This window comes from Mus pahari, chromosome 10 (assembly GCF_900095145.1).
Source record: "Mus pahari chromosome 10, PAHARI_EIJ_v1.1, whole genome shotgun sequence".
In the NCBI taxonomy this organism is placed as follows: Eukaryota; Metazoa; Chordata; class Mammalia; order Rodentia; family Muridae; genus Mus; species Mus pahari.
Window position 1 is genome coordinate 100,846,878 of NC_034599.1, and position 7,865 is coordinate 100,854,742.

The window sequence follows — 7,865 nt, forward strand, 5'->3', positions numbered from 1 at the left end:
GAGCGGAGGAATGTTCACTTAGCGCGGCGGCCGGCCGGGCAGGGTGCAGCTACCCGGGTGCGGTGACACTAGACGCCCGGGACTCCTCCCCTAGGCAGAGATGGAGGAAAGGGCCTGGCTTGTCAGTGCAAAGCCTCACCTGGGCACCTCTTGTGTATTGCACGGCTTGCCCCTAATCCCTTTCATGTTCCACCATTGCTCATTATGTGCCCTCTCTTAGCCTACTGGAGGCTGCCCAGTGGGGGCAGTGACACATTGCTCTGACCCTCCTTCACCAGCCTCACCTCAAAACTCTAGCCATCCTGACCTGAACTCGGTTGTGCTCAGAAGGGGCAAGTCTGCTTTCCAGAAAGGAGAGTTTAAGCTGGACCTGCAGTGTTCTCCAAGTTAAGAAGGGAAGGGATGGGGACCTAAAGAGAAGCAATGTCCTACACAAAGGCCGAGGTTCTTGGAAAGTGATCACAGGTTGTAAGGGGACGAGTCTGGCCAGGGATGGGGTGGTGTTGCTGGAGAAGAGGAGGCTGGGATTGGAGAAATGAATTGAAGTGGGAGCTGGCATCTTGGTAGTCGGAGATACCTCAACCCACACTTGTCCAGGCTGCAGTAATTCCAAAGCACCTAGAAAAGCGTGCAGGGTCATAGCGGGATGGTGCGTACCTAAGGGAGGCTGCAGATATGAAGGTAAAGCCCAAGCATATCCTGTTGGAGCCTTTTAGGATAGGATGGGTGTTGACCTCCTGCGATGGCTGGGACTCTGCTCCTTCCATTCCCACTGGGTCTTGAGGCTGGCATTCCCCTGCTCTAGAGAGGGAGGCTCAGCAGCACGCGTGCGACAGAGCCTTTGTCCTCTCCATTCATCAAGGCGCAGCAGGCTGCGCATAGAAGTATTGAATTTTAGCTTAAGATGGATGGCACGACTACAGTCTCCTTTACAAATGAATTATATTTTGTTTACCATTTGTGTGTGTGTGTTTGTGTGCGTGAGTGCCACGTGGGGGTATGGGTTTCAGGTCTATTCTGGTGAGGGGCATGCTCCCACTGGAAGACACGAGTGCTTAGGGATAGGAACTCAGATAAGAAGAAGCAGTGAGGATGCAGGCAGGTTTTGCAAGAAATTTGATAAAGAAAACACCCTTGTGGGTGGGGATGAAGGAGGAGGATTTAGAGAAGGGAGGCCATTTTTACTATCAGTGTTGCTGCTACTGCCGTATTGTCTCAGGACCACTTTCCAAACGAAGTCCCTTCCAAGTGAGCCCACTCAGGGCGCTGCGTATGATCTGGCCTATTATTATCCCATTTCCTGAGGAGACAGAGATCCAGAGAGGTAAGGTGACTCATCTGAGGTCACAGAGCAAGAGACCAGAGCAAAGCTGATCGGGAAATGGTTTCCCTATGGGAAGATGGTAGGAAGAAGGAGAGGGGAAGCAGAGGAGAGAGCTAGAAGTAAGAAGGTAACCAGGGCGGGCAGGGGAGAGACTGGGGGATCACGAGAGACTGGCACTACTGAGATGTTGTTTGCTCTGGGCAAGAAAGAGCCTTGCAGTGGCGGCACACGCCTTTAATCCCAGCACTTGGGAAGCAGAGGCAGGTGAGTATCTATGAGTTTGAACCATCCTGGTCTACATAAAGAGTTCCAGGACAGCCGGGGCTATAAAGGAAAAGAAAAAAAATACTGAAGAGGGATTGGAACAGGAAGTGATTTAGGTAGGAGGTTTGTCTTGAAAGCAGCAGGAGACTCCTAGCTCTCTCTAGGACTTTGCAACCCATCTCCCACCAAGGCAACTGCTTGTATTTCACTCCTGTGGGCCTCTGGTCTTTGTCTGCACAAGACACCTTTTCTGGGTTACAAAACAGTGGTAGACTGTTTGGCCTTTCTGGGCAATATGAATACGTGGAATTTTTGAGGTCAACAGGGTTCATAAGAACAAAGGGGGCAGGGCCACGCTGTGCCTGGCACCCAATATAGTGGAACACAAATGGACCAGAGAAGGTCCCTGGGCTTCAGGGCTTAAATGTCCACCCTCATGGCACACGGGAATGCATCCTGGCCCATCTGCTTGGAGCGGGTACAAAGGAAAGCGCTTTCCTTCAGCTAGGGCAAGCAGAGGTGGAGACGATAAAGGAACTTCAAGGTGAAAGCCAGAAGCATGGGGCTTGGGGGATATGCTCAGAGCAAGAGCAGGTTATAAGAAGTAGACTGAACTAAGGGGGCCCGAGGAAAGAGGACAGAGGGAAAGGTCACCCTGGGGGTCAAATCACTGACAGCTCAAGAGATGCATGGATATATAAGAGAGTATGAAGGTATGGGGGCGGGGTCTTGCTCAGTGCCTTTGGGACCCTGGAGGAGTTATCCACCCTAAGAAACACCCAGGTTCCCCAATTACCTTCCAGCATGGATACCCAGGGAAGGTAATCATGCTACATAGTCAGGAAACACGTGTGTTGAGAGGAAGCCAGGGCCAAGCAACGTCAACTGCAATGCTTGTGGAGACTCAAACAGGAAGGGGGTGGGGATTCCTGGCACCAGAGGCTGCTCCTCTCTCCAGTGCAGGCACCTTCAGCAGATGAGGTGCTCCCAGGCAAGGGGATCAGGCCACAGCACTCCCGAGCCTACTTGCTGATGGGTAAGCAGGTGTCTAAGTCTGAGCCCAGTCAGGGCCCATCTAACCGACCTACCTCAATGACATGTCTGCCATGGCCTAAGGTCAATCAGGACCTGGCACTAGCCTGTGGAGGTGGGAGCTGTTGGGTAAGCAAGGCAAGGGTTTGCAGGTGGTCCTCAATCCGTGGGTCTTCGCCTCTACCTCCCCAAATATTACGATTCATAACAGCAGCAAGCTTACAGCTATGAAGTAGCAATGGGAACGTTTTATGGTTGGAGTTTCATCACAACAGGAAGAACCTTACTAAAGAGTCACAATGTCAGGGGGGTTGAGAACCACTCCTTCAGAAAGACAAAAGTCCCAGAGTTGCCTGGTCCCCCCAAGGGAGTCTAGGCTGCGTGTGATTATGGGGGTGTTTTCTGCCGCTCTGTTCAGGGACTCTATTTGTCTCACTGGATGTAATACCCTCATGCTCTCAATCCAGGAGTATATGGCTGCTTAGTACCTGGTCTTGGCCTTAAGGGGTCGTGGGTCTGAGGAAAGTATTTCCTAGTGGGAAATGCTGCCTACAAAGGACATAATCTGTCTGCCCTGTAGTTAGTGCTTCAGTCTATTAGTTTGTCTCTTTGTCCTTTGTGCGGACACTGCCTGGACAGGATCCCCATCTTTCAGTGGGAGAGGAGACCACGAGGATGGGGAAGAAGAATCATTGTAGAGGGTCCCTGGGCAAGGTAAACTGGGTTATGATGGGGACCTCAGTCTGGAACACAGACTCAGGCAGAGAAGAGGGGGCAGAGTCTCTGGCTGTGAAGTGGGGGCGGAGTGGAAGAAGCCGGATGGGCTTCTCACTCGGGAAATGTCCATCAGCACCACGGAGAGCTCCAGAGTCCTTGCAATCCGGTCCGTCAGAGCCCAACCACAGCCTTCCGCTCGTGAGCCAATGTCTACTTCTGGTGAGTCTCCAAAGTGCTGTGTCCGGTCAAGAGATAAGGCTTCCCCTTATCTTTGCCCTCCTCACTCCGGCCTGGGTAGCTCTCAAGGCTCATGTGTGTACTGAATGATGATTGCCTCAGAATACCTCCACCGTGCCCCAGGCTGCTCTTGGATCTTAGGGACCATCTTCCTAGACTCTATTTCCTCTCAAAGTTTTAATTTAACCAAACCATCCTTTCTTCTCCCTGAAGAATCAATATTTTCTCTGTCTTTTGACACTTATTTTATTTTATTTTTACATGCGGCCTCCCAAAGGCTGTAATTTACGACTAATACCATGCAATCAGAGACAATGGCTAAGGCGCCTGTGAGCGGGAGCAGACAGGCTCCCTGCCAGGTGCCCCTACCCCCTCTTGGGGATACCCATAGCTGCAAGACCTCTGGGTGCCAGGCCCACAGGCAGCCAGGGGGACACTCAAGCTAAGCCCTCAACTCAGGCTCAGAGGATGACTATGAGTGGGAGGTCCCTGGGGAAGCTCAGGGGTCTCGGGGTTCCTGTAGGGGGATGATCTTGGTGGAGAGACAGGTGGGGTGCTCAGATCCCCCTACAGGGCTGGTTTTAGCTGCAAAGAACTCTCCACTCAGATACCAGGGCAATAACTCTAGCCTGTCTCTCCTTAATCCCCTCCTATCCCTACTCTGCCTCTGCGGTGCTGTGGTGCTGAGCCCTCGTGGCTCCCGCACCATAATCTACAGCACAGTTACTCCGTGTCAGTGATTTAAATCCTCGGATGGAGCTGGTGACAGCTTAAATGGCTGCCATCTCCTCCCCATATCCACCGGGCCCTGACGAGGCCCCACGGGGGAAGCAGGGTTTGCTAGGTGGGGTTCAGACAGTATTTTCCAAGCTTGAGGGGTGGTCGGGCTGCTATTCCTTGCTTCTGTGGAGGGGAGGGAGTCATGCACGCTCTCTTTTTTCCTTCACCAGTGATCAAGGAGAGAACATAAAAACCTCCATAAATACCAAGGAAACAGTGTCTAGAACCTGGAATCTGTGCTGTCCCACCTGTGCCAGGGGAGAGGAGAGTGGAGGGCCTAGGAACCCGGTACCAGGGTCCCTCTCTGCAGCCTGTGGTCTATGACAGCAGGGAACAGGATGGGACTGGAACTCATCTTCGCTCAGGCCCAGTCACCCCCAAATGCTACCAGTGTTTAAACACAACCCTCTTGGGCCCTCTTCCCTCCTCTGGGGTCTTTACCACTACACAGATCACTCACCCCCGCATCTTTGTTCAGAAATTGGGGAAACTGTATCTGTATTGAGATACTAAGGTGTACAAAGGTAGGGCTTGCTAAGGTTGTCAGGGGGTAGACATCTTGAGAATAACGCTGTCTTCTCCTCCTGGCGTCCTCTCTGGCACTGGGCTGAGGGTGGAGGGTACAGAGGCAGGACGGCCAGTTGTTACAAAGGCTTCCTTGGCCCAGCGCTGTTAGTTTTGTTTTGTTTTGCTTTCCCTCCTGGCTCTTTGCTGTGTAGCCCTGGGCTGTCCTGGGACTCACTCTGTAGACTAGACTGGCCTTGAACTCACAGACATCCACCTACCTTTGCCTCCCGAGTTCTGGGATTAAAGGCATGCACCACCACCTCCTGGCTTGGTCTTCTGGTTTTAAGATAACTTAGGCCAGTAGGCCAGACGATATAACTGCAGTGCACCTGCTGAGAGACCAGACCACTTCAGTCAGGAAGGTCCGAGGGCTGAGATGGAGTGGGGCAGGTCTCAAATGGAGGGGGGGGGCTGTCTCTGCACTGCTTGAAGGGTCTCAGAGACAAAACTTGATCTTTCTGGGACCTAAGCTTGATAGGGGAAGTTGAAGCTTTTGTTAGCACTGAGCTCCTGTCCCAGATTTAAGGAGGATCACTAAAACAAACACACACACAAACAAACAAATAAAAAAAGAAAGAAGAAAAACCAGAGGTCTAAAGGAAGGAAAGGTGGAATTTTCTAGAATGTGGAAATGATAGGTATTTTAGCCAGAAAGAACAGCATAAGTAGAACTGCCCTTTCAAGGAATCAGAGCTTGTGAGACCTGGGGGAAGCATGACAGAACTCCAGCTAAGGAAGAATAAACACCGATCTTATGACCTCTCCTTGAAGCACCCTCTTCTTTCAGAAGTGAAAACTGAGGTTCAGCGGGAATTAAGTGACTTGTCCAAGGTCAACAATTTTTGAGTGGCTGAGCTGTGACATATGCCCAGGTCCCAGTGCCACTTTTCAGCTCTGACCTGAACCAGGATTTAGACTAAACTCAGGCTTGTGGTTTGCCAGCCTCTGAAACCCTTGCAAATCCCTCCTGGGAGTAGGAAGTGTCAGAGGAGTAATTAAATGATTGAATGAGCAGGGCCAGTGACTGGAACGAGGCACTGGGCCACACCAGGTGTCCTTCCAAAGAGCCACATGTCCCCATGTGGGGGCTCCAAGAGCTTGCGCTGTAGGGGGGGGGGCTGCCTTCCCATCACAGTGGGAGTCGAGCTGACTCAGTGCTCTGTGCAGAACTATGGAACAGCGGGCTCAGGGTTCAGTTGGGCAAACTATGAGTAACCAGTTCCTACCACCAGACTGTGCTATAGAGTTCATAGCATGGAGGATAGACTCTGGACAGACCTGTTAGTGGCCAGCCAGGCTGGGGGCATGGGGATGAGTTCTCCAGATCCTTTCTCAACTTGAATCAGCTCCTTGAACTAAAGCAAGCGTAGGGGGAAAACATACCTGGGGTTTCTTCCCCTATGCAGAACTCTGACCCAATGTCTTAGCCTAGCTCTCCCGCTCTGCCTACCATCCCAACTGCGTTAATGACTTTTTAATAAATTGAAAAATTGTTTCAATACCAGATGCGATCCTGGGACATTGTTCGTGACTGTATTGAGCTTAAGTCAAATGCTTTGCGTCCCCAAATCCGACTGATTAATAATTACGAGGAGCAAGTCTGTCTTTACTGTAATGTGTTTAGGAAAACTGATGGATTTAATTTTTTTATCGGCCAAAGTAAGAAAATGTAATCTTTCTGAAAGTATCTAATACAACAATGCACCATAATTAGTTTCTCTGGAAACAGGCATAATGGAATAGAATAATAAATCACTTCTCTCGTCCCTTCCTTCTGATGGAGAGAGATTTCCCATCTGTGGGGCTGGGAATACAGCAGGGAACAGGGCTGGTGGGGACGAGGTGGTCATGGCTGTGTGGCCTCAGCTCCTCCCCACTGACTGGGCAGATGTTGGCTCTACTTTTCCAGGGTCCCAGGGCACCGCTTCCTCATTCTCAGGCCAGGCTCCAAGCATTTTGTCAGAGGCCAAGACCCGGGATTTAGGAAGACAGTAACTCCTGCCTGTCTCTCTGCTCCATGCAGGCTGCCTTGGCTACCTCCCCTGTCTAGGCAGCCTGGATACAGGGCCTTGAGAGGGCAGTTGTGAAAACATGATGATTTGGGCTGAGTGTTTAGAGGTTCTGAGACGAAGGAGGAAGGCAGGTGAGCAGAGGAGGGTATGTAATTCACAGCTGAGATTGCTCACAATATCTAACCAGCATGGCCCTCAGCCTGAGCTGTTTCGGCAAAAGAGGTGTTAAAAGGAGGGAGGGGTAGAGGATGGACCCATCCCATCCCACTAAGAGCTATATGAGGAATGGCTTACCCCCACTTCTCCAGGGGTGGCTTTACCAGACAGAATTCAATCTTTCTGGACCTTACTCCCACTCTGGAGCAACCCTGCCTGGCAGCTCAAGTCTTTAGTCTTCATCCCGTGCACCCCAATCCTGGGCCAACACCCAAAGTGTGCACTGTTTCCATCAGACTCTGGATTATAGCCTGCCCGGACACCCCCTCCCCCGCCCCCTTTGCTGCCGACAGGCCGCAGGCCTGCAATCAGTAATGACAGGATAATTGTTTGTTTTATTGATCATGGCCACTCTTCTGTGGCTCAGTGATGGATGATGTGAGAGGGGACACACCCTCTCGCTCTCGGCTCAGGCACCCTTCATACCAGGAGAACTAGAGACACTTTTTCTTGGCCCTATTTCGGTTTACCACCTCACTTCCCCCTGCTCTATGATAATGGAGCCCGGAGGCTGAGCCCTACTATCTCAGATCTGCAACCCAATTCCTTCTTTCTTCCTACTCTCTATCCTCGGATTTCTCCCTATAGCTTACACTTCAGGGGGACCCTTACCTAGTTAGAGGTCCGGAGGAGCAGTGTATGACTAAGGTATCCCAGAAGGCATGTTACAAATGCCTGCAGACTGCCGGGTCCATCAACTTCCCTCTTGAACACTC